This window comes from Somniosus microcephalus, chromosome 1, assembly GCF_052327205.1.
Source record: "Somniosus microcephalus isolate GS21.2 chromosome 1, FLI_Smic_1.0, whole genome shotgun sequence".
Classification (NCBI taxonomy): Eukaryota; Metazoa; Chordata; class Chondrichthyes; order Squaliformes; family Somniosidae; genus Somniosus; species Somniosus microcephalus.
In genome coordinates, this window is record NC_140987.1 from 61,339,445 (window position 1) to 61,367,423 (window position 27,979).

General features: G+C 47.3%; 1 protein-coding gene across 10 annotated transcripts in view; it reads left to right on the top strand.

The window, feature by feature from the left end:
* The window catches only part of lhfpl2a (LHFPL tetraspan subfamily member 2a), a 211,441-nt gene that overhangs the window by 115,542 nt on the left and 67,920 nt on the right, over positions 1–27,979 (top strand). For 8 of the 10 annotated variants that reach the window (XR_015077645.1, XM_085982357.1, XM_085982339.1 and 5 more), the window contains 2 exons: positions 9,745–9,855; positions 18,897–18,977. The gene's annotated coding sequence lies outside the window, so the exon portion shown is untranslated. Of the gene's footprint in view, positions 1–4,974; positions 5,135–9,744; positions 9,856–18,896; positions 18,978–27,979 lie in introns of those variants that run through there. The other 2 variants (XM_085982393.1, XM_085982350.1) reach the window with 2 other exon arrangements.

A 27,979-nucleotide genomic window follows, 5' to 3' on the forward strand; every position in this document is an offset into this window, starting at 1 on the left:
CCCATTCACGAAGACTTGAAAAACCCACCACGAAAGCGTTTAAAATCGCGCCGACCATTCTGGGAAACAGCAGCCAATATTCATGCAGCTGGTGACGACGCATTCTCCAGATGGACTGAACATTGGATGCATGGGGACCTCATCACTGACCCATCAGCAGAGGTCCCTGGCTTCAACCCCCCTCGAAGACGGTGGACGGCGCACAACCGAATCCGCACAGGGCACGGACGCTACGGCCGCATGCTCCACAAGTGGAGGATGTGGGGCGATCCGAAGTGCGACTGTGGCCATGAGTCCCAGACCATGGAACACATCGCATCAACCTGCCCACTGAGATCTGTTGCAGAAGGCACCTCATTTCTCCACTCGGCATCTCAGGAGGCCATTGAATGGATAATCAAACTAGACATCCCATTCTAAGCCTTTCCCGTCGTACGAAACAACAACAACAGCAACGCGTGTGTGCACATGGTGGATGCATTGTGCATGTGTAAATCCTTGGGTTAGTGTGTTGCTGTCTACATCCTGGTTTAATGTGGCACTGTGTATATGATGGGATGGTGTGTTGCCGTGTAAACTGACCTGATTCTGCCTGGTGTAATGAGATCTTTCACAAGTTCTACTGGGATAGAGTCATATATGGCCTAGAAATTCAGTGGAGCCCCAAACGGGGCGCCAAGCTCGCCTGGGCGCCGGAATTACCGCTGTGAACGGAGCCGTTGCGCCCGCCAGAAATTCAGTTTGAGCGCCCCAAGAGGGACACGGGGCACTGCTCAAGGCGCCCCACGTCCCTCTTGGGGCGCTCAAACTGAATATCGCAGCGCAACGTGCCGCAGCGCCACACACTGCGGCACGGCGCGCTGCGGTACTGCAGGCCTTCCTCCCCTTCTTAAGGGGGAGGGGCCTGCACCAGCACGATCAGAGATCGTGAGTGCCGGCAAAAGAGCCCGGCACCGAGAAGTGCCGGGCTCTCGGGACACAGCTGGCATTGCCCGGGGGGGGGGGGGATCAGGAGGCCGGGGACGGAGGTGATGGCAGGCGGCCACCGAAAAGATGGCCGCCCCGCACCTCCACCTTAATTTGTGCCACTACCGCCACAGGTAGACCCCGTGAACCGGGCGCAATTTGCGACCGGCATTACAGAGGCGGGCGCGACCAAATATCGCGATCGGGGTGGTAGCGGGACGCTGCGCACACCGATGATGTCATCGGTGGCAGCGCAGCGCTACAGGCTAACGCCGCCATTAGCGCCCCGCTAAATATCGCGGGAGGCGCAGCTAGTGGCGCTAAAGCCACTGAGTGCCCTCTTTAGGCGCTAACTGGTGGCGCAGCCCACCGAATTTCTAGGCCATAGAGTTATACAGCACAGAAAGAGGCCCTTCAGCCCATTGTGTCCGCACCGGCCATCAAGCCCTGTCTATTCTAATCCCATTTTCCAGTACTTGGTCCATAGCCTTGTATGCTATGGTGTTTCAAGTGCTCATCTAAATGCTTCTTGAATGTTGTGAGAATTCCTGCCTCTGCCACCCTTTCAGGCAGTGAGTTCCAGATTCCAACCACCCTCTGGGTGAAAAAGTTTTTCCTCAAATCCCCTCTAAACCTCCTGCCCCTTATCTTGAAACTATGCCCCCTGGTTATTGACCCCTCTACTAAGGGGAAAGTTCCTTTCTATCTACCCTATCTATGCCCCTCATAATTTTGTACACCTCAATCAGGTCCCACCTCAACCATCTCTGCTCTAAGGAAAACAACCCCAGCCTGTCCAGTCTCTCTTCATAGCTGAAGCGCTCCAGCCCAGGTAACATCCTGGTGAATCTCCTCTGTACCCTCTCCAATGCAATTACATCCTTCCTATAGTGTGGCGACCAGAACTGCACACAGTATTCCAGCTGTGGCCTAACTAGCATTTTGTACAGCTCCATCATAACCTCCCTGCTCTTATATTCTATGCCTCGGCTAATGAAGGCAAGTATCCCATATGCCTTTTTAACCACCTTATCTACCTGTCCTGCTGCCTTCAGGGATCTATGTACATGCACACCAAGGTCCCTCTGATCCTCTGTTCTTCCTAGGGTCCTACCATTCATTGTGTATTCCCTTGCCTTGTTAGTCCTCCCAAAATGCATCACCTCACACTTTTCAGGGTTAAATTCCATTTGCCACTGTTCTGCCCATCTGACCAACCCATCTATATCGTCCTGTAGCCTGAGGCTTCCCTCCTCGCTATTTACCACTCCACCAATTTTCGTGTCATCTGCAAACTTACTGATCATACCTCCTACATTCATATCTAAATCATTAATGTACACTACAAACAGCAAAGGACCCAGCACCGATTCCTGCAGTACACCACTGGACACAGGCTACCAGTCACAAAAACAACCTTTGACCATCACCCTCTGCCTCCTGCCACTAAGCCAATTTTGGATCCAATGTGCCAAATTGCCCTGGATCCCATGGGCTCTTACCTTCTTGACCAGTTTCCCATGTGGGACTTTTTCAAAAGCCTTACTGAAGTCCATGTAGGCTACATCAACTGCACTACCCTCATCCACACACCTTGTCAACCCTAGAAAAATTCAATCAAATTGGTTAGACATGATCTCCCCCTGACAAAGCCATGCTGACTATCCTTGATTAACCCTTGCCTCTCCAAGTGGAGACTAATTCTGTCCCTCAGAATTTTTTCCAATAATTTCCGTACCACTGATGTTAGGCTCACTGGCCTGTAATTCGCTGGTTTATCCCTACTACCCTTCTTGAATAATGGTACTACATTTGCTGTCCTCCAGTCCTCTGGCACCTCCCCTGTGGCCAGAGAGGTTCTGAAAATTTGTGTCAGAGCCCCTGCAATCTCCTCCCTTGCCTCACACAGCAGCCTGGGATACATCCAGTCAGGGCCTGGGGATTTATCCACTTTTAAGCCCGCTAAAACCGTTAGTACCTCCTCCCTCTCCATACTAATTTGTTCAAGTATATCACAATCCCCCTGCCTGATTTCTATGCCTACATCGTCCTTCTCCATAGTGAACACAGATGCAAAATATTCATTTAAAACCTCACCTACATCTTCCAGCTCTACACAAAGATTGCCACTTTGGTCCCTAATGGGCCCTACTCTAATTTGGGATCTATGGCCCAAAATTTGCCGTTGGAGGCTTCCCGCGGGTGGATGCCTCTGACCAGCAAAAAATCTCCCAATTTACCTGGTGGCCCGGGAGGTACGGAGACTTGCGCTCCTGGGCCTCTCTGGGTACGCGTGGGTAGAGGTCCACGCATGCGGTTTGCAAGCACCCCTGGGATCACGTGGGCCGGCCCAACCAATAAAAGAAGGGAATCTTCCCATACGTATGACTGGGGATCTCTTCAAAAATACACAAGCACATGAAATAAATGTTATAAAATTACATATTTAAAATTAATTAAAATGCCATTTAATATTTTAAACAAAAATGTAATTTTTTGAAATTTTTTTTAATATGTTTTAACGGGGCTAAAAATAAACTTACCTTATTGGACAGGGTTTTTAATGTATAAATGAGTGATAACATTTTATTTTACTTTTTTTCAAAACTCTTATGCTGGTAAATGCAGGCCTTACGCCAGCTTTTACCAGGTGTAAGAATTTCACGGGCATTCAGCGGGTGGAAGTTGGGCAAATAGCGCCACTCTCCGCCCCCGGATGCCTTTTACCCAGGGATGCGGATCATCTATCAAGAGAATTTGTGACGGATGGCACGTTCCGGGTTTCAGCGCATGCGCTTTTGCATGCCTAAACCCGGAACTTGCGCAGCCCTTATGGGCGCGTACACACCCGTAGGGGTCGCAAAATACGGCCCAATGTGTTTGAACAACAGGGTTTATCTGCAGACCACATCAGCTGCCGTTACCTTCCACACAAGGCGTTTCAGTTTCCCCAGTTTCCTTTCCTGACTTAACATGAAAGCCAGATGGCAGTGTGGGCAGGACAGCAAGTGCACCGATTACATCCTCCTGAATCAACTGAGCGCTTTCTCGATCATCACTTCAATGGACTAAGCAGCTAGCTGCAAACAGTTTAATTGTTCAACAGCTAGCAGAAGATTAAAAGAAATGTCTTTTTTTGTATGACTGCTTGGTTTTCCATTCCTCTTGTTATTCCAGTACCTTTATTCATGTTCAGGCTGCTGGATTATTGGTCCCTGCACTGGATAGTCTGTCAGTAAGGCAAGTGGAGCCAATGGAGAAGCAGCGGGTTGTGGCAGGCAGGCGTATATGATGTGCACAATTGTGTACGAATGCTACTTCAGTGTTATCTTGGTAGCAGTGGGAGATATTAGCAATGTTGCTTATTCCTTGCCATTTTGTGTGGTTAAGAAGTGAGATAGATGCACGGTAATGTGTGCAACGTTGGCGTCTGGGAGGGGAAGAGAAGGATAGCACAAGCTTTACATTTCTACCTAGACCCCTGGTTGTGGGCACACTGATGATATTTCCATTACTGCTGAGTGAGTTTTGCAGTCAGAGGTGCCAAACTTAATCCCCAGCTGCCTGCTCAGATGTAGGCAATGCTGGCAAGGCCGCATTTACTGCCCATCTCTAGCTGCCCTGAGAAGGTGGTAGCGGCCCGTCTTCTAGCAATTGTATAACTGAGTGGCTTGCTAGTGCCAGTTCAGAGGGCATTAAGAGCTAACCACCTGTGGACAGGTAGGCCACACCAGGTAGGAGTGGCAACTTCTCTTCCCTGAAGGGTACGCCCTCCCCCTCACCACCGCCCCCCCCCCCTTTGTCTCCTGATCCAGGTGCTAAACCGCCATGCCTCCTGCAGCCACTTTTATTGACTTTTCCCCGCTCTTATCTGTACCGTTCCTAACACCTGTGCCTAGAGATGAACTTGGAGGCCTGCTCACTGCCCGCCACCAATGTAGTTTATAGCCTCAGCCACGGCTCAGTGGGTAGCACTCTCGCCTCTGAGTCAGAGGGTTGTGGGGTCATGTCCCACTCCAGAGACTTGAGCGTGTAATCTAGGCTGTAAAGCACTTTGGGATGTCCTGAAGCCCTAAGGCCCCATATAAATGCAAGTCTGTCTTTTCCTTTCTTTCTCCAGACATCAACTTTATTCTGCACCTATCTCGCTTCTTAACCACGCAAAATGGTAAGAAATAAGCAACATTGTAACCATCTCCCCACCGCTATCAAGATAACGCTGAAGTAACGTTTGTACCCAATCGTACACATCACATATGACTTCTTGCCACTACAATCTTCTCCATTAGCTCCACCTGTATTGGCTCAAGGTGAAAGGCCCTCTGAATTTACCCTACGTTTGACGGGCCGCTCAGGAGCAGAATTAAAACCAGTAACTCACCGAGTAGGGAGTTCTGGTCGCCACCTGTCACTCCACGACAGCATGGCAAAGTTCCAACGTACTCTGCCATGTGCTGCCTGCTGTTCTATTTAAAATGCCCGCTAGTGCCAGGGGAAGGCAGGGGGAAAAAAGCTAAGTTGATCCCCCTGCACAAGTGTAATGTGGAGCATTTTGTTTGCTCAGATTGAACATCAGCAGTGTAACAGCCCCCAAAAAAATGATCCCTCAGGTACGGAGTGTTTGGAGCTCATGCCGGAATGTTTTGGTTAAAAGGATTTGTCATTCATCTTCCTTTTGGAGGACATAAGCATCTGCACAAAGTTGCTTAAACAGTGGACTTTTGCAGTAAGCAAATGCTTCACACACAAAACACGCTGAGCCACCAGGCCATGCAGGGTTTCCCTGCTTTAATTCTCCTTTGAGATCCACTGAATGAAAGTCCAGGCACTGTGTACAAAACATATTCGCAGCTTTTGTTTTTACTGAGGCTAAAAGGACTTCTTGTCTGCCAGCGCTGTACATGTATAGGTCTGTAACACTTATAAATCATTTAGATTTCATTTTTTTTAATTACTTGCATATTAACCTCAATGTAAAGATTGAAGGTGTTGACCTTCTATTTGGCAGGTGTCTGTCCTTTGTAACACAGTTACTGTGGAGTGTGAAACCTGAACAGGATAATACTTTAGTAGTGGTGAGGACAACAGCAGCTGTTGTGATATCACAATAGCCTCTGTGTTGGTAAGTTGACCTGTGGCCTACAGATCATGGGAAAAGAATGCAAAGATAGAGCCAGGAGATTGAAGGGTAGAGCTGGGAATAGGGAAATCAGGATGGTATATGTTTATTAAAAAAAAAACAGACTTTTTAAAAAAAGTAAAAGAGAAACATGCCAATCAGTGTTCCCTTTTTAATTTTTTTTGGGTGCGCGACCCAGTCAAAATACCGCGCATGTGCCGTTTTTCCCATTTAAAAGCCGGTGAGCCGGCTGTGCGGGAGCTGCAGAGCGCCCCACGGCCGGGCAGCTTAAAGGGAACATTGATATCAATGGTGAAAACCTGAAATTAGAACTGGAAATACGGAATAGGTCAGTCATGATCTGAAAGAGATAAAGGGAGATTAACGTTTCAGGTGGAAACCACCGCCCCCCCCCCCCCCCCAAATTAACAGTCAGTCCCACCTGAAATATTGGCCTGATTTTCTCCTTCAGATGCTGGCTGACATGCTGTGTATTTCTAAGATTTCAAAAAAGAAATCCTTGATAGAACATACCGAAAAGTGACGTTACCTGCATGGGTAAAGGGAGCTCGCAGATACAGCCCTACTCCCACTCTCTGTTCAGCGTCTGTCAGGAAGCACCTGTATCCATTGTTAACCACTGCAAAGCTCATTGTTTCATTCACAGCAGGAAACGTGGCTTCAGGTGCTGTAGCTGTTCCTTGGAACAAGTTTTAAAGGAATGGAGTCTGGAAGAGAGGTGTAGAGACCCGAGCATTTTTGTCTCTGGGTCGTATTTAGAATGGGGACATATAAAAGCTCATTATGTCCACCCCTTTTGTTTAATACTGGAAGGTTTACACAAGCTGTGGAATAAGTTTGTGCATCACATAGGAATGAAAGCAGATGTGTGCCTGTGAATACCCCCACGCAATGAGCTCCTGAGTTGAGTCGGCCAATATGAGCAATGAATGGAACATGCTGTCGAGTGTGGTACTTAGCCGACAGGGGGCCAACACACCTTGCTCCTATTGCTGCACCAGGAATCAGCATCTCCGCACCGAGTGCCTTCCAACACAATCGACAACTGTAAGCTACTTTGTTAGGAATAGATCTTCTTAAATGCCCAGCCCCAAGGAGCGGTGCGTGCAGGCTCAAGGCCTCACTTGGCTGGGGTTTCCTTACCTCAGCTACTCTGTGTGAGGAATGTGCTGAGAAAAGACAAGGGTCACCTTGGGCAGGGAGGAAAAATCTACGGCAACCGTCACTTCCCTCCTGGTAACCAGCTAAGACTGGAATTGCTGGTGGTCTGGCAGGATGCCTAATCCTGTTCCCGTCCAGTATCCACACACAAACCCTTTGCAATAGGAACTGCTGAATAGCAATCAGGAACTCTGACTTTTTTTTACCCCGTTCCCTAAATCAGTGTCACTAAGGCCAATTATAGCCACCCCCGCGGTCCCCAGCTGAGATCAGCTAACTCAGCACAGACAAAAGATTTAACCTAGAACTGTGTGGTCTGTATGGTTCGATTACTCACCGCCTTAACCACTGGGGAGAGTTAAGTAAGGTCAGTGAAATCAACAAAGACCAGAGATTGAACCTGGGACCTTCCAGATTTGTACAGCACAGTTCCACACACTTGACGCAGAGCCATTGAGGGAACTTTGTACTATTCTTTAAAATGTCAATCATCAGAAAAGAAAACTAAAGCTTTGAGTACATTTTCACAAATAAAGGTTTCGTGCTGCAATTAGTTACATGTCCCACTGTACTCATCATATTCGGACTGCTTCTGTATTGACTTCCCAAATGATTTTTTTGACACCTTGGGGTAGAGTTTCCGCTAGTGATAGCAGCGCAGTCCAGGTGGAATCGCCCAAACCAGTGCAAAGGTTCGGGGAATTATAAGCGTAGGTGAGTTACGCCCAAAACCATTTACATTCATGTTTACTGCAATCTTTTACGCTGTTTCAAGATTCACTTCGCCCGAATCCGGCCCCATCCACAAAACTCGTCATGTCCTCAGGTCGAAATTGCAATATTTCGCCAATTGCACTGGTTCGGGGAGCTCTTCAAATTGCGCTCATTTTCTATGGAGCACAGGCTCGAGTAGGCAAGTTTTTTAAAAGTTTGCTCACATCCAAAAATGTTTAATTTACTAAGAAACTGACTAGTGTACACCAATGAAACTATTAAATGGTTCAGTATGGTCTTTTGAAGTCATTTTCAGTGATTTTTAAATCCGGTTACTCACAGGACTGGGCACCCTTATTAAAAATGCTTATTTTTGCTGATAAACCCATTTTCAGCTGTATTAATAAAACCGCACCAGGTTACCACTCTTAAATACATCAAGCAATAGTTTTTAATGGAAAGGAGGAAAAAAAGGAAATGATTACGGTCTCTTACGCTGCCTGATTGCGCTGGTTCCTGGAAGATTTTACATTTGTGATTATGCAAATGAATTTCAGCAGCAACTTGAAATGTAACCCCACCATCAATTTCAAGCGCATTTTGGGCGCAATTTTCCGATTGTACCTAAAGCAGAAATGTCCCCCCCCCCCCCCCCCCCGTTATGTGTATGTGAGTGGGAGAGTACTGTCGTTCCTTTTTTTAAATTGTTTTTGAGAAATTTCAAGAGCAGCAAAAATGGTTTGCATTCTAGGAATTTCTAATCAGCATGACAAAAGTTCTGTCCTTCTAGTAAACATGCACACAGAAGGTACGTTAAATTACATCTACGTGTAGAAAGGCATCGAATATCTTTGAAGTGTTAGATAGATTGTAAATGTTTTGCAGTCTTGCAGTGCTTGATATTTGATGAATAATTTGACAGCGCAGCTAGCTATCTGTCATCGTTGCTGCCCGTGTCTCGATCCGCTGATTACCACAAAATTCCACTGCCTAAACCACACATTCTTTTCCATTTCATATTTTTAGTTCTGCGTCTCTCCCTCTCTCTTTCCGTAAGTCCCTCCCTCCTTCCTGAGCCAGTCTGAGAGATCATTGTTTCAAAGAAAAAAAATATCTAAAATTACAGTGGATGGGATATAAATCAAACTTTTAAAAAATGAAAATAGAACTAATTATATGTTCATGCTCAGCTCCCATTGCTAGAAATGTGGGAGGCATGCTGTGAAGAATAGACCCGTGACAACTTAAGACATCTCACTTGTGTTGCATAAGGTTAGGTGAAACAGCTTGATTTATATTACATTGACTTAAGTGTTTCTTTAATTGGGAATGTGGTTGACGCACGAATGCTACAGCCACATTTTTTATGTCTGATGTAAACAACTGAGCAGCCAGTCATGCCGGAGGGTCCTGTTCTGTAGTCAAGGACAACCAGTGAATATCAGCAGAGGCTTCAGCTGAAACTACCAATGTGCTTAATTCTTTGCCGGGCATCATTTTGCGCTGAAGCAGAGTAAGTTACTGGAATGGGAATAGCTCTGACCCAGTTCAGGCAGATCAGAGGCAACCAATACCCTAAAGGCTTTTTGAATTTTTCAAAGGGAGTACACAGATCTCATAAGCAAAAACAGAAAATGCTGGAAACACTCAGCAGGTCAGGCGGCATCTGTGGAGAGAGAAACACAGAGTTAACGTTTCGGGTCGATGACCTTTCATCAGAATAAAGATCTGATACTGTGTGTTTATGTTTATTTCTTAAATAGGTTGAGCATCACATCATTTGAGGTGGTGACTGAATCTGTGGACTTTGATGGCAACTGACTGCCCAGTGGTACAGTGCACTGCAATAGTCTGCACAGTGTTGAGTTCCTGAGGTATGGTTGTTCATTTTCCATTTAAATATTTAAATTCAAATTATGATAAATTTAAGCTACTTCTTGCAGATTATTTGAAACACATGGACAAATGGCTAAACAAATGAATTTATTTACCATTAACAAGACATGAAGATATTTGACCATGTTCCAGATGTTTTGTAGGGGTAGCTGGGGTACAGAAAGATCCCAAACTGGTTCAGTACAGCTCACTTTTTAATGATTCTAAATTAACCTGGAGCAAGTTGGATATGGTTCTTGTGTAAATGCCAACACCAATGAGAAAGCAGCAATCCCACACTTCGGCTCCTCTTTCTGTATTGTTTGAAAAAGAAAGTGTAGATAAGGTTACTGTAGTAGATGTAATATATTTGGATTTTCAAAAGGCCTTCGATAGGGTACTGCATAGTAGACTCATGACTAAGGTCAGAGCATGTGGAGTTAGGGGATATGTTGCAGAATAGATAGCAAGCTGGATACAAAACAGGAAACAGAGAGCAGGGGTTAAAGGTATTTACACAGATTGGTAGAAGGTGGGAAGTGGTGGTCCCCAAGGTTCGGTGCTGGGACCACTGTTCAACATTTACATAAACGATTTGGACTCGGAAATCGCAATTTCAAAATTTGAGGATTACACCAAATTGGCGGGATATAGTTAATACGAGGAAGAATGCGACAAAATACAAAAAAACGCTATTAAACTTGCAGAATGGGCGTGTAAATGGCAAATGAATTTTTAATATAGATAGGTGAATAAAGAATTCAGGAGAAACTTCTTTATCCAGAGAGTGGTTTCGAATGTGTAACTTGCTACCACATGGAGTAGTTGAGACGAATAGCATAGATGCATTTAAGGAGAAGCCAGGCAGGAAGGTATATGAGGTTATGCTGATTGGGTTAGATGAAGTAAGGTGGGAGGAGGCTTGTGTGGAGCATAAACACAGCATGGACCAGTTGGGTCGAATGGCCTGTTTCTGTACTGTAAATTCTATGTAATTCTATGAAAGTTGACATTTTGGTCTTTAATGATGGACCAACAAGCATGAGCCCTAAATTCAAAACAAACAGAATTCAGCACTTTGTGTCCCCACTGCTGATTTGGTACTGATCTATATTGGCAGTAGGTCCAAGTTGCTTGGTATGAAAATGATGAGTTTGGCCACTAAAGGGCAAGTTTGGGCAATCTCAGTCGTGAGAACAGAAACAAACAGACACGAGAGGGTCAGAACTAATTTCTCCCCCTGCTGAACTTCATTTCCTGGTCTTTCTTTCCACTTTTCTCTCTTTCTTCCTCTTCTCCTTTGCTTTCCAGAAGATTTCTCACATTGTTACATGTGCAGTGGCATTTGCCTGCCTGGTCAAGTGATCCTACTTAATGCGTGAGTCTAAACAATGAGTGAGAAAGGCTATATGATTATGGGAGAGAGGAGAAGGCTTCACAACTGAGCCCTATTCTGCCTTCTCTCAATTCATGAACTTTCCAGCAGAGGTTACTTAATAGTGATGAAGGGCAGGAACCCTGTTGGGGTACTGAGGCAAATTATAAAGCCCCAACCATTGCGCTGGAACCTGTGCGATGGCGGTAACCACGGAAATGCATAAAAACATAGATGATAGGAGCAGGAGTAGGCCATTCGGCCCTTCGAGCCTGCTCCGCCAGCCATTCAATGAGATCATGGCTGATCATCCAAATTCAGTACCCTGTCCCTGCCTTCTCCCCATATCCCTTGATCCCTTTAGCCTTAAGAAATATATCCAACTCTTTCTTGAATATATTTAATGAACTGGCCTCCACCGCCCTCTGTGGCAGAGAATTCCACAGGTTCACCACTCTCTGGGTGAAGAAATTCCTCCTCATTTCAGTCCTAAATGGCTTACCCCTTATCCTTAGACTATGACCCCTGGTTCTGGACTCCCCAGCCATCGGAAACATCCTTCCTGCATCTAGTCTGTCCAGACCTGACAGAATTTTATAGGTTTCGATGAGATCCCCTCTCAATCTTCTAAACTCCAGTGAGTATAAGCCCAATTGACACAATCTCTCCTCATACGTCATTCCTGCCATCCCAGGTATCAGCCTGGTGAATCTTCGCTGCACTCCCTCCATGGCAAGAACGTCCTTCCTCAGGTAAGGTGACCAAAACTGCACACAATACTCAAGGTGCGGTCTCACCAAGGCCCTGTACAACTGCAGCAAGACATCCTTGTTCTTGTACTCGACCCTTCTTGCTACGAAGGCCAACATACCATTTGCCTTCTTAACCGCCTGCTGCACCTGCATGCTTACCTTCAGTGACTGGTGCACAAGAACACCCAGGTCTCTTTGCACTTCCCCTTCTCCCAATCTATTGCCATTCAAATAATAATCTGCCTTCCTGTTTTTGCCACCAAAGTGGATAACCTCACATTTATCCACATTATAGTGCATTTGCCATGTTTCTGCCCAATCACCCAACCTGTCCAAATCGTACTGGAGTTTCATGACATCCTCCTCACAGCATACCCTCCCACCCAGCTTTGTGTCGTCTGCAAATTTGGAGATATTACATCCAATTCCCTCATCCAGATCATTAATATATATTGTGAACAGCTGGGGTCCTAGGACCGATCCTTGCGGTACCCCACTAGTCACTACCTGCCACTCGGAAAACGACCCGTTTATTCCAACTCTTTGCTTTCTGTCCGCCAACCAGTTCTCTATCCAAGTCAATACCTTGCCCCCAATCCCATGTGCCTTAGTTTTGCATGCTAACCTCTTATGCGGGACCTTATCGAAAGCCTTCTGAAAGTCCAAATACACCACATCCACTGGTTCTCCCTTATCTATTTTACCAGTTACATCCTCAAAAAATTCCAGTAGATTAGTCAAGCACGATTTACCTTTTGTAAATCCATGTTGACTTTGTCCGATCCTGTCACTGCTTTCCAAGTGCTCTGCTATTACATCTTTTATAATGGACTCTAGCATTTTCCCCACTGCCGATGTCAGGCTTACCGGTCTATAATTCCCTGCTTTTTCTCTGCCACCTTTTTTGAATAGAAGGGTAACATTAGCTACCCTCCAATCCATGGGTACTGTTCCAGAGTCTATCGAGTTCTGGAAGATGACCAGCAATGCATCTACTATTTCTAGGGCCACTTCCTTAAGTACCCTGGGATGTAGATTATCAGGCCCTTGGGATTTATCGGCCTTCAGTCCCATCAATTTTCCTAACACCATTTCCCTACAAATACTGATTTCTTTCAGTTCCACCCTTTCATCAGACCCTATGTTCCGTGGTATTTCTGGGAGGTTATTTGTGTCCTCCTTTGTGAAGACAGAACCAAAATATGTATTTAGTTGGTCTGCCATTTCTTTGCTCCCCATTATAAATTCCCCCGATTCTGACTGCAAGGGACCTACGCTTGACTTCACCAATCTTTTTCTCTTTACATATCTATAAAAGCTTTTACAGTCAGTTTTTATGTTCCCTGAAAGCTTACTCTCATATTCTATTTTCCCTTTCTTAATTAATCCCTTTGTCCTCCTTTGTTGAATCCTAAACTGCTCCCAATCCTCAGGATTATTGCTTTTTCTGGCCAATTTGTATGTCCTCTCCTTGGATCTTATGCTATCCCTAGTTTCCCTTGTTAGCCACAGTTGAGTCACCTTTTTTGTTTTATTTTTATGCCAAACTGGGATGAACAACTTCTGTAGTTCATCCATTCGGTCTTTGAATGTTTGCCATTGCCTATCCACCGTCAACCCTTTGAGTGCCATTCCCCAATCAATCCTACCCAACTCGCTCCTCAGACCATCGTAGTTTCCTTTATTTAAATTGACGGCCCTAGTTTCTGAGTCAACTACTTCATTCGTCATCTTAATGAAGAATTCGATCATATTATGATCGCTCCGACCCAAGGGGCATCGTACAACAAGATTGCTAATTATTCCTTTCTCGTTACATGCCTTTGGATTGGACTAGTTGCAAAGGTTTGAGGGAAGGGAGTGAAGCGGCGGGGGGGGGGGGGAGAAATGAGGGAAATATTTGAAGGAACGAAAATTAGGGAGTCTATTTTGGTGAGAATGTAGCAAGAGAAGTGAGCATCTGTCAGCAGAGGCATGCATTTATTTACATGCTTTACGACTTCTCACATCAAGGCACCTTGCAGTGGCAATTCATCTGCAGCCTCACTTTAATGAAGGGCTGTGTTTGTAAATGAATTGGACCCCTTTACTCTGCTTCAGTACCTGTATGAATGCTGTCCTTCCAGTTCACAGTAAGGCAGACTGACTGTGCCTTAAGTTTTTTTAAATGAGATGTCATTTTCTTGCAGTGGTTTGGATTTTTGCTGATGGTGAATTCAAATACAGTGTCTGAATAATGTAAAATGGCTCATGCCTGATTTCACCTCATAGTTCTTTAGAACTGACATACATTGTAATAATCCTCAAAGATGTTTCATGACTTACTGGAGCCCATGGTGTCTGAAACATTGTCGTTCTTTGGCTGCTGGGGCTAGGGTTGCCAACCCTCCAGAATTGTCCTGGAGTTTCCAGGAATTAAGGGTTAATCTCCAGGACAATGCTGCAAGCAATCCAGGAGAAAAAAATCATAGTGGCATTAAAAGAATTTTGTGTTTTATTCAATTTCTTTGAGTATTTTTGTTTATTAATTATAAAAATATTGGAGATGGAAACAAAAGGCTCTTTGAGCGAGATGGTTGGAGGCAGAAGGTTATGTCATGAAACCTTCAGGAATACGGCCAATCAGAGTTGGCGCCCTATATTGTCGGATACAGAGGCGTGAGGCATACTCTGCAGCTGATGAACATAGAAACATAGAAACTTAGAAGATAGGAGCAGGAGTAGGCCATTCGGCCCTTCGAGCCTGCTCCGCCATTCAATGTGATCATGGCTGATCATCCAAACTCAGTACCCTGTCCCCGCCTTTTCCCCATATCCCTTGATCCCTTCAGCCTCAAGAAACATATCCAACTCTTTCTTGAATATATTTAATGAACTGGCCTCCACCGCCCTCTGTGGCAGAGAATTCCACAGGTTCACCACTCTCTGGGTGAAGAAATTCCTCCTCATTTCAGTCCTAAATGGCTTACCCCTTATACTTAGACTATGACCCCTGGTTCTGGACTCCCCGGCCATCAGAAACATCCTTCCTGCATCTAGTCTGTCCAGACCTGACAGAATTTTATACGTTTCGATGAGATCCCCTCTCAATCTTCTAAACTCCAGTGAGTATAAGCCCAATCGACACAATCTCTCCTCATACGTCATTCCTGCCATCCCAGGTATCAGCCTGGTGAATCTTCGTTGCACTCCCTCCATGGCAAGAAGGTCCTTCCTCAGGTATGGTGACCAAAACTGCACACAATACTCAAGGTGTGGTCTCACCAAGGCCCTGTACAACTGTAGCAAGACATCCTTGTTCCTGTACTCGAACCCTCTTGCTACGAAGGCCAACATACCATTTGCCTTCTTAACCGCCTGCTGCACCTGCATGCTTACCTTCAGCGACTGGTGCACAAGGACACCCAGGTCTCTTTGCACTTCCCCTTCTCCCAATCTATTGCCATTCAAATAATAATCTGCCTTCCTGTTTTTGCCACCAAAGTGGATAACCTCACATTTATCCACATTATAGTGCATTTGCCATGTTTCTGCCCAATCACCCAACCTGTCCAAATCGTACTGGAGTTTCCCGACATCCTCCTCGCAGCTTACCCTCCCGCCCAGCTTTGTGTCGTCTGCAAATTTGGAGATATTACATCCAATTCCCTCGTCCAGATCATTAATATATATTGTGAACAGCTGGGGTCCTAGGACCGATCCTTGCGGTACCCCACTAGTCACTGCCTGCCACTCAGAAAACGACCCGTTTATTCCAACTCTTTGCTTTCTGTCCGCCAACCAGTTCTCTATCCAAGTCAATACCTTGCCCCCAATCCCATGTGCCTTAATTTTGCATGCTAATCTCTTGTGTGGGGCCTTATCGAAAGCCTTCTGAAAGTCCAAATACACCACATCCACTGGTTCTCCCTTATCTATTTTACCAGTTACATCCTCAAAAAATTCCAGTAGATTAGTCAAGCATGATTTACCTTTTGTAAATCCATGTTGACTTTGTCCGATCCTGTCACTGCTTTCCAAGTGCTCTGCTATTACATCTTTTATAATAGACTCTAGCATTTTCCCCACTACCGATGTCAGGCTTACCGGTCTATAATTCCCCGCTTTTTCTCTACCACCTTTTTTGAATAGTGGGGTAACATTAGCTACCCTCCAATCCATGGGTACCATTCCAGAGTCTATCGAGTTCTGGAAGATGATCAGTAGTGCATCTACTATCTCTAGGGCCACTTCCTTAAGTACCCTGGGATGTAGACCATCAGGCCCTGGGGATTTATCGGCCTTCAGTCCCATCAATTTTCCTAACACCATTTTCCTACAAATACTGATTTCTTTCAGTTCCTCGCTTTCATCAGACCCTATGTTCCCCGGCATCTCTGGGAGGTTATTTGTGTCCTCCTTTGTGAAGACAGAACCAAAGTATGCATTTAGTTGGTCTGCCATTTCCTTGTTTCCCATTATAAATTCCCCCGATTCTGACTGTAAGGGACCTACGCTTGACTTCACTAATCTTTTTCTCTTCACATATCTATAAAAGCTTTTACAGTCAGTTTTTATGTTCCCTGCTAGCTTACTCTCATATTCTATTTTCTCTTTCTTAATTAATCCCTTTGTCCTCCTTTGTTGACTCCTAAACTGCTCCCAATCCTCAGGATTATTGCTTTTTCTGGCCAATTTATATGACCTCTCCTTGGATCTTATGCTATCCCTAATTTCCCTTGTTAGCCACGGTTGAGTCACCTTTTTTGTTTTATTTTTACGCCAAACTGGGATGAACAAATTCTGTAGCTCATCCATTCGGTCTTTGAATGTTTGCCATTGCCTATCCACCGTCAACCCTTTGAGCGCCATTCCGCACTCAATCCTACCCAACTCGCTCCTCAGACCATCGTAGTTTCCTTTATTTAAATTGAGGACCCTTGTCTCTGAGTCAACTACTTCATTCTCCATCTTAATGAAGAATTCAATCATATTATGATCACTCCGACCCAACTAAGCATAGGGAAGTGTGGGTGGGAAGTTCCCACCTTGGACTCTATGGGAATCAAGGGATATGGAGATCGGGCGGGAAAGTGGAGTTGAGGTCGATGATCAGCCATGATCTTATTGAATGGCGGAGCAGGCTTGAGGGGCTGTATGGCCTACTCCTGCTCCTATTTCTTATGTTATTGGGAGCCCCTGCATTAACTTGAGTGCATTTGCAATATAGATGAGGGTTGTTCTCTATAATGAGTCTGTGTTCCTGGGAAGCATACCAGTTGCTCAGCATTCATTGCAAGTGATTGCTGTGGGGAAATGTCCTGGGTGGTCTTGACTTTCCACTACAGCCTCCCTACTTACCTGCAGCTGCATAGTTGGGGCTCAAAAGGCCGAGTTTGCTCAGGCACTGGCCTGCTCCCCTCGAGTATGTCATGCTGCCTTCAATGGGCCAGCAGTCATTCACATACCACTGGTCCTGGCAATCCCGGTTTGCAACCTCCGCGCCCTCCCAGCGTGCCATGAACAATACGGTGGGAGCAACATTCAAAGATTCTAAAAATATTCATTATTTTGCAACGTCAGTTTATTTGTGTGTAGGTGTATAATGAGTAGCAGTGCACCATCGGCCGCAGTGAGTACTGCTATTGACCGTTGTTGTCATAATTCCTGCTTTTCTGAGAGTTACATTGGTTTACAAATGGATAGAATCGCTACACTCTGTTGACATGGTGTTTGTGAAAGGTACAAGCATCAATGCAGCAAGTCTGCTGGCTTAGTTGTGTAGCACATTTTGGGCGGTATTCAGTTTTTTTTTAGTTCGGGCAGCTTATCAAATAGTAACTGAGCCATACAGATGAGGAAGGCTAAAAGTTTGATCCCCGGTTTGTTCTCAATTGGCAGATCTCAACCATGCTGAAGTTAAGAGGAGCTTTATTTGGCATTAAGTTATGTCCTTGGCCACCTTCTATTTCTCATCTACATGCTGCCCCTTGGCAACCTCATCCGAAAGCACAATGTCAGGCTCCATGTGTACGCTCAGGTTACCCAGCTGTACCTCACCACCACCTCTCTCAACTCCTCCACTGCCTCTGATTTGTCACGCTGCTTGTCTGACATCCAGTATTGGATGAGCGGAAATTTCCTCCAATTAAATATTGGGACGACCAAAACCATTGTCTTCAGTGCCCGCCACAATCTCCGTTCCCTAGCAACCAACTCCATCCCTCTTCATGGCCACTGTCTGAGGCTGAACCAGACTGTTCACAACCTATTTGACCCTGAGCTAATTTACCGACCCCATATCGTCTCCATCACTAAGACTGCCTACTTCCACCTCTGTAACATCACCCGTCTCCGCCTCTGCCTCGGCTCATTTGCTGCTGAAATCCTCATCCATGTCTTTGTTACCTCTGGTCTCGACTATTCCAATGCTCTCCTGGCCATCCTCCCACCTTGTACCCTCTGTAAACTTGAGCTCATCCAAAACTCTGCTGCCCGTATCCTAACTCACATCAAGTCCCATTCACCCATCATCCCTGTGCTAGCTGATCTAGATTGGTTCCCGGTCCAGCAACACCTCAATTTTAAAATACTCACCTGTCAGGGTCCCACCCCTCCCTATCTCTGTAACCCCACTCCAATTCTAGCCTCTTGCACATCCCTGATTTTTATCACTCCACCGTTGGCGGCTGAGCCTTCAGCTGCCTGGGCCCGAAGTCTGGAATTCCCTCCCCAAACCTCTCTGCCTCTCTACTTCTTTCCTTCTTTAAGGCACTCCTTAAAACCTATCTTTTTGACCAATGTTGTCCTCATATCTCCTATATGGCTCGGTGTCAACTTTTGTTTGATAACGCTCCTGTGAATTGGGACTTTTTACTACTTTAAAGGTGCTATATAAATGCAAGATTTTGTTGTTGTTAATGCCCCGGAATAGGGAAAGAAAATAGGATCAAGGCTTCTGCTCCTGATCGGTACCGAGTGACCCCTGCTGAAAGTGTGCTTGTGCTGATATCGGGTGAGTACAGAACCTGTAATGGACAAGTAGCCTGTTAACACTCACTAGTAAGGCTGACATTTAAAGATTGCCCCCTTAGGCATGCTCCCTGAGAGTGTCGGACGTCCTTGAAATTAGACTGCAGCAAACAAATCAATGCTTTCAATTGAAGAGGCGATAAAATTGGAAAATAAAAATGACCGCTTGTCTACAAGGCCTCAACCTGTCCAAGGAGCGTGTCACTAATTGATGGGACATGCTTCGGTGAGGCTTCCCCAGTGGCTTTGAAATAAAGATATGGGCCGTGAAATTCCAAGGGCCAGAGAGGACGCACGCACTGCCAACCAAAGAGCTGCGATCTGGGGCTGAACCCAGTTCCACCAGCATTCCGCACTGTGTACAAATGACCTTCCCAACAGTGGCATTGAGCTCCCTTAGGAGATTTTTTTTAAATGTTGCCCTCTTTCTCTTCAGTCCTTCATGGGCCTCCAATCTGCTGTTGGAGCAGACTCCTCGCATGTGCCCTTACAGGCACAGATTATCTACCCTGAGTATTTAAATGCCTCCACCCCACAAATTTAGGACAGAGTCTGTGTCATGTTTCAAGGGCTGACAGGAGTTCCGCTCCATCATAATTCGACCGGCGAAGCCAGACACCAGGGGGGAGAAATTCAGTTGCTTTGCGCCTCCCATTAGCGCCCTAAGAAGGCGCTAACGGGACGCAAAGCAACTAGCGCCCAGGCACGGCACCGCCAACGCCTCCCGCAAAATTCAGCGGGAGGTTAGCGGCGGCACTAACCATTAGCACCCCGCGGCGCTGCGCCGCCGGCGATGACATCATCGCCATGCGCAGTGCCCCGCTCGCGATCTTCAGTAGCGCCCCCTGACTTACCGCCAGACGCCATGTCCGACGGGGTCAGGGGGGCCTTCCTGCAGCCGGGGCGGTACCATTTAAAGGCGAGGTGCCGGGCGGCCATTTTTGCTGCTGGCCGCCTGCCAGCACCTGTCTCTGCTCCCGTTCCCGGCCTCCTGACCTGCCCCCCCCCCCCCACCCCCTCTCCTGGCGGAGTGCCGGCTGCACTCCATGAGCCCGGCACTTCTCTTGCGTGCCGGGCTCTTTTGCTGGCACTCCGATCCCCGGTGGTCCAGCTGGGCCCCGGGTCGCGCTGCGCAAGGCCCCTCCCCTTTAAGAAGGGGAGGAAGGCCTGCAATACTGCGGCGTGACGTGCCGTGATATTCCCTCGCAGCGCCCCAAGAGGGAGGTGGGGCGCTTCCAGTAGTGCCCCGCTTCCCTCTTGGGGCGCTACCACTCAATTTCGGCCGCTGGGGCACTAAAATTAGCGCCCCGGCGAAGTTAGCGCCTCAAAGGGGGCGCAACTCAATTTCTCCCCCCAGGAACTTCCAATTCACAGTCTCAGCCATAAAAACTGGAAAGGCCCCAGACTCGATCCCCATCCTATTCTGAGGTAGTTGATTTCAGCCGGGGCAGTGGTAGCAGAACTACATTTAGCTTCAGTGCCTCTGAGTCAGGAAGGGGAATAGTAGCCAGTGTTCCTGTTCCTGACCCCCATACAAAAGAAAAACTCCAGCTGGATATGTTTGTGTGTGGACGTTGGATGAGAACAAGATCAGGCTGTGATCTCCTCCGTAGTCAAGTAGCCCACCAGCACTCACTGTCAAGGCTTGCAGGTGAATAATGGCTAGTTGAGAATCTGTAGTCCAGCCAGAAATCAAAGCCTGCAGAGGAGGACAGGGAGGAAAGTCATTCCTGGTAGACGTTCTAGCTTCATGTAGTCACCTGATGTCAAAATTGCAACTTACTCCTAGCACTCAAACCTGCAAACATTTGTTCAGGTCACAGGGTCCTCCACCACTTGAGTTTCCGAGTTGTCCAGGTCAATCTTCCTCTCTGTCACCTGGCCATTAAAAAAAAACATATTGCCCAAGCCATTCAGTGATTAGTGAGTTAATGCTGCATGTGCTGCAGGGTATTATGGAAAGTTTTAGAACCGATTTCCTCTTGCTGTGTTTAATAACATATCCTGTATTTTTCAAGTGCTGACCACTCAAATATGTTTCCACAAGCTTGAGTGCCAAGAATTGTGTTTTACAGTGGCTCGTGCCCACAGTCTGTCGTGCTACAGCTCTAAGCTCATGAGAAGAGAATTTTCCCCTGTCATGTTCTCGTAGAAAAACACTCAGTCATTAAAACAATTTATGATTTTACTCTTCATGCTTTGTCTTTAGACACATGATTAACTGCAAGAGTATTAGTTAATATCCAATGATGATGACTCTGATATAGAGTTGGGAAGATTCCAGAAACTATAATTAATATAATGTAGTAGCTTTTTAGCAAGGAAAAATTCCCATTGCTATATATGTGTTGGGCACATGAAGGGCAGGATTTTCCCTGCGGAGGCAGGATGGCGGCGGGAGAGCTGGTTGGCGGGTTCGGGTTCCGGTCCCGCACCCGTCTGCAGCCGCTCTCTGAAAATGATTTTCTGTAGATTGGGCTTGTTAAGCCCGCCCTGCGGGGTTCTAGGCCAATTAACAGGAAGCGGGTCTGATGATGTCACTTGATGACGCGTCATCAGCCGGTTTCCTTAAAGGGGCCACGGCCACATTGATTTTGACAGTTGTGCTGTCCATGTTCTGCAGCATTGAGGTGCTGCAAACACTGACAAGCACTGCACAAAGGTGCACGTCTGCACCCAGGCTCACGCATGACTCCCTCCATATGCTTATGGAAGGAGTCACAGCACGCGGGGAGATTCTGTTCCCTTCCCATGAGCGGAAGAGACCTCCCCAGGAGACCAACGCAGTCTGGTTGCACATTGCACAGGAGGACACAAGCTGGGATGTCATCAGGAGTCCCAGGCTGCAGTGGCGCCAACCTTTCAATGATCTCAGTAGATCACGAAACGTTACTGCAAAGCCACACTCAAACACACCCTGCTGTGCCACTCATCACATCCCCATCACTCTGTCTCCCCTACCCTACTCCTGCACATCCTTACTCATACCAACTTACCTTGCAACTCCACCCATCCCTCTCTATCTACATTATCACTTCCCCATCTCACTAGCCACCCCTCACACTCACCCTCATTCTACTGCAAGCATACCAACTAACAACACACAAGGGTGGGCACTTGAGAGGTTTAGCCAATGTCCATGTGAAGTTTCTGGTAATGTGTTGTCATACAGTGAAATCTATATTTTCAACACTTCATCTTATTGGACAGATCTGTGCTAACCTTGAGAAGTGTGTTAGTGAGTTCCAGTGAATGTTGAGACATAACTCCGCCCCCCCCCCTCCCCCGGCCACCCTGCTATTGTGATGAGTGTGAAAGGAATGGCTTGGACATTATAGGGATGCTTTATGGTGCTGGTGTGTGGTGGTGTCATCCTGGCGCATCATGTGGCAGCCAGGGTTTACAGCATCAAGTGAAGTAAATCTGGCCATGGTGAGGCCATTGCAGGTGTCCCAGGCAGCAATGTTGTCAGGTACTGATGCCCTGTGCAGCATCAGGTGATGGCAGAGATGGTTGGTGGTGGTGGTGATGTTGGTGGTGGTGGTTATTTTGGTATGCCTAGTGATGTTGGTGTTGGGGCTGATTGTGGAAGGATTCAGAGGACCAAGGTGTGATTTTTTTTCAAAGGCACCGATGTTGCTGGAATAGATGGCAGCTGCAGTTGAGATGACAGAAGCGATTTGTCAGTGGTGAGAGAGGATGTTCCAATGAGGTGGCACTTGATAGAGACTTGGCTCTAAACACTTGGGGGGGAAAGATTCAGTTGACTTGCACCTCCCATTGACGCCCTAAGAAGGCGCTAACGGGGCGCAAAGCAACTAGCGCCTGGGCGCGGTGCCGCTAATGCCTCCCACGAATTTCAGCGGGAGGTTAGCGGTGGTGGTAACCGTTAGTGTCCCGTGGCGCTGCGCCTCCAACAATGACATCATCGCCATGTGCAGCGCCCCCCTCACGCCCCGGCCACGATCATTGGTCGCGCCCCCTGACTTACTGCTGGACGCTATGTCCGACAGGGTCAGGGGAGCCTACCTGCGACCGGTACGGCGCAAATTAAAGGGGAGGTGCCGACAGCCATTTTTGTTGCTGGCCACCTGCCAGCACGTGCCCCCGTTGCCGTCCCCGGCCTCCTGTGCAGCCCCCGTGGGGTACCGGCTGCACTCCGTGAGCCCAGCACTTCCCTTAAGTGCCGGGCTCTTTTGCCAGCACTCCAATCCATGGTGGTCCAGCTGGGCCCTGGCTTGCACTGCACTAGGCCCCTCCCCTTTAATAAGGGAAGGAAGACCTGCAGCACCGCGGCATGGCGTGCCGCAGAGTGTGGCGCTGCTGCACATAGCGCTGCTATATTCACTCGCAGCGCCCCAAGAGGGAGGCAGGGCACTTCCAGTAGCACCCCGCCTCCCTCTTGGGGCGCTACCAGTGAATTACAGGCACGGGGGCGCTAACTTCCTCGGCGAAGGTAGCGCCCTAAATGGGGCGCGACCCAATTTTGCCCCCTTGCAAGCTAAAGAAATCTCTATGGGAGAAAAATTCAGTATCGCCCCGTTTGGGGCGCCATTATCGGCCGTACACAAAGTTTAGCGCCTGGCGCTAATTATCGCCTCCGACGGCAAACTTGGCTTTTATCGCCCCTGGAGGTGATTGGAGCACTAAATCAGGTGCTTCACACCTGTCTTAAGGCGCAAAGGCCGAGGAGCGAGGCGCTAACTCACAGCGCTGGCGAAGCACATGTGATGTCAGTCAGCAATGGAGCACAGACACACTGGCGCCGGCCAGTTCTTAAAGGGGAGTTCCGACGAAAGGTCATCGACCTGAAACGTTAACTCTGTTTCTCTCTTCACAGATGCTGCTTGACCTGCTGAGTTTCTCCAGCATTTTCTGTTTTTATCTTAAAGGGGAGGGTTGATTTTGCTCTCCATCCACATCCTGCTCATTGCAGCCTTGAATCTCGGCCTGGAGAGACCTGTACATCAAATCTGCTGGAAAGAACAATGGAGAGACCCAGGGAAAGAGCTCAGAGTGCAGCCCCCACAGTCTCTTCTAAATAGATACAAGGAAGGGCAAATCAAAATGAACCTGCAAAGTGCTGCTCAGTACCCAAAACTCCTTCACACAACGTTGAATCTCTCCAGAGGTCTGTCTCTCTCTCTCTCTCTCAGAATGCGTGGTGCAAAAATGTCACCAACAAAAAAAGGCAGGAAGCGGTTGCCTTTAAATAGCACTCCCCCAGTCCCCTCCTGACTGCAAAACGCTCCCCTCAACCTGTCGTTGCTAGCGACTCAATATCCGGTCCGGGGCGTTGCACACTCGACTGACGTCACGATCTGCCAGCACAGGAGATTGTGGCGGTTGTGTTTAGCGCCGCCGCAAAATGTCTAGTTAATTTCGCGAGCGGCGCGTCCAGGCGCTAGTTGCTTTGCGCCCCATTAGCGCCCTCTTAAGGCGCTAACGGGAGGTGCAAACAACTGAATTTTCCCCCCTATATGTCTTACAAATGCAGTAACCAACAGTTTCTGAACAGCTGCAACATGATATCCTTTATACCACTTCTGCAGCTGTCAGGTTATCGGATAAATCAGAGCAGACTCAACTCGCGCAAGGGTGAGCTGGCGTGTTCCCCGAGCAGTGGGTAGCCCGTGGGAGAGCACATAAAATTACACGGTAGGCTCAAAATACCATTAAATTGGATGTTAACAAGCCATTTAATGATTTAAATTGTCTCCCCCACTGCTTGGTGTCGGGTCAGTTCTGCGCAGAGAGACCCAACACCTGGGAGACTCGCGTGGAGGCGGGTTGACAGCGGGTTTCCTACCCGCTGTCAATCTTTGCGATTTTGACAGCGGATCCGCCTCCAAATCCGGCCTCTGAGCACCGGCAAAATTCAGCCTGAAGTTTCCATCGCTAATACAGTAACAGTATTGTTGAATCCTTTTATGGCGGTTTTATAATGAGATCCTCTATGTCTGTCTGTCTTGCGCTGGTATACCCAGTCTAAAAATTAATTTGTTCCCTCTCATTAAAAATATATATATATCTTTGCCATCACCTGAAAAGGTGGTGGAAGCAGATTCAACAGTAACTTTCAAAAGGAATTGGATATATACTTGAAAAGGAAAAATTTGCAGGCTATAGGGAAAGAGTGGGGGGTGTGTGGGACTAATTGGATAGAGCTTTCAAAAAACCAGCATAGGCACAATGGGCCGAATGGCCTCCTTCTGTGCTGTAAGATTCTTTAATCTCAGCCACCTTAATTAGATTTGGTATCCTTGGGCTGGGTAGGTAAAATTTAGCAAGAGGATCTTGCTCCTTATCACTCTCCACTGAGTCTAGCTGGAAACATGCTTGTGTGGATTGGCCTTGGCTGTGTACAGCATGGCCATCACTCGCCAGGGGAATGGTTGCTGCCCTCTTTGACATTAAAAGATTTGTATTACAGGAAACGTTCTGGTATCCGGCACGGACGGGACCGACGTGTTGCCAGTTCATCAACAATTCCGGATAACCGAACGCTATAGTAAAAGATACGAAGCTCAGAGCTCCGTATAAAGCAACAAACCCTGTTGCAGCTTCAAAACAATCGGCACAAGTTGCAAGCGTCTCTGTAGCTTAGCAACAGCTTCAGCTACACCCTTGCACAGCAACAAATGGAGTAAAAAAAGTAACTAAAAGTAAAAAAAAGTTACCTGAACCGACTCCTGAATTTTGCTGGTGGATAGAGCGTTCCGGTTATTTAGGGGCCGGTTAATCGAAAGTTTCCTGTACTGGGTAGCTTGAAGAAAGTAAAATAGGAAAAACTGAAACATAAACTGCCGGGCTGAGAATTTCCATGGGCTTCTCCCGATCTCCCGCCGTGTTTTCAGGGGGACGGCAGAAATCCTAGAGAAACGGCATAAACATTGTGGTAAACCACTTTTATCGTTCACTATCGTTACAGTATAGTTATCACTGTTATATCGTTACTCTATGGTTATCACTGTTCACACTGTTGTATCACTATACGAGGTCGCCTCTTGTCACGCTGATATACCTGGGCTGACCACTGCTGACTCCGCCCATGACTCCACCTACCTGCCCAGGTATAAAGGTAGTCGACTGGCTGGCATTCCTCCTTGTTGTATCCGATCACCCACGAGGGTGGGCTCTGTTATTTAGCCAATAAAAACCTATAGTTACTTTCCTAACTCGTCGCTTTTCATTGGATGAATTGATAGGTATATCAATTTTATTGGCTAAATAACAGAGCCCACCCTCGTGGGTGATCCATTCTTAGTTGTCCGTGCCATTCCACCACCCCCCTCGGGGTTTTCTTCTTCTTCTTCTTAGGCAGTCCCTCGGAACCGAGGATGACTTGCTTCCACATTAAAAATGAGCTCGCAGGTGACTGATGAGTCCAATGCGGGACCTACAGTCTCTGTCACAGGTGGGGCAGACGGTGGTTGAAGGGGCGGGTGGGTGGGGTGCTTGGGTTGACGTGCGCTCCTTGCGCTGCCTGCGTTTGGCTTCCGCTTGCTTCCGGCGAAGAGACTCGAGGTGTTCGGCGCCTTCCCGGATGCTTCTCCTCCACTTTGTGCGGTCTTGGGCCAGGGATTCCCAGGTGTCGGTGGGGATGTTACACTTTTTCAAGGAGGCTTTGAGGGTGTCCTTGAAGCGTTTCCTCTGCCCACCTGGGGCTCTCTTGCCGTGCCGGAGCTCCGAGTAGAGCGCTTGTTTTGGGAGTCTCGTATCGGGCATGCGGACAATGTGACCCGTCCATCGGAGCTGATTGAGCGTGGTCAGAGCTTCGATGCTGGGGATGTTGGCCTGAGCAAGAACTCTGACGTTGGTGCGCCTATCCTGCCAATGGATTTGCAGGATCTTGCGGAGGCAGCATTGGTGGTACCTCTCCAGTGCTTTGAGGTGCCTGCTGTACATGGTCCATGTCTCTGAGGCATACAGCAGGGCGGGTATCACTGCTGCTCTGTAGACCATGAGCTTAATGCCAGGTTTGAGGTCCTCGGGGTTTTGCCAAAGTTATGGCAGTCAATCAAGAATACCTCTAGCAGAAATTCCAGGCATAAATAAACAAAAGCAATTCGTAAAGGTCGACAGTGATGTCTCTCCGGTTCTGTTACGGGGAAATGTCAGAAATCCTCAAAACCCCAATATTCAGTAAAGCGAGTCATATACTCTTGTCTTGGAATAACTGAGAAGTAGATATCAGCAGCCCCGGGAGTGGAGTTCCGCACGTGTCTCCTGGTAGCCATGTTTGCCTGGACGCTGATGCACGGCTCCTTTCTGGTTAGCATTATTGCAGTCTGGAGCAGTGCGCAGCTAGCAGTACGACTGTAGTCTGTGGCTGCGCATCACACTTCAGATACTGGGTCTAAGGTGGTTAGCTGAATTATGAGTGCAACAACCTAAGTTAAGGGAGGAAAAGGGTAAAAAGAAATGAGTGTTTAAAAATAACAGACTGACTCGGCAATCCTTCATAATCATAAATTGGCAGTAGCCACATGAGTAAAGACATGGAAGTGTGAGGTGTTGTAGGAAAAATGATTCCTCGGAAACTAGACTTTGAGTAAGAGAGACAACTTTATTAAATGACAGAGCTCTGGGAGAAGCGTCTGCAACCACACGGTCTGTGAGAGCACTTTCTCCCCAATTGTAGTACGTGCCGAGCTTATATACCAAGAAGTTGGTTTTAGATCATTTACATTCATCCAATCAATTTGTTTATTAGCGCATATCGTTATTTTCCTCCAGTCAGGAGCTTACACACTTGTGTTGCCAATTCTGCCTCTTCAGGTCTTCGTTCCGTCTTGTTCCCCGGCGGAATGTGATTAGTTCGATAATAGGATACAAGTGATTAGTTCGATGATAGGATACCAGTGAACCTTGTTAGTCCTCAGTGATTCAATTAGTCCCGGTCAGGACACGAGATGAACTTTGTTCCAGCCATGTGTAAGCATGGCATGTCTCGCTGTGCAGTGATTCAATTAGTCCCAGTCA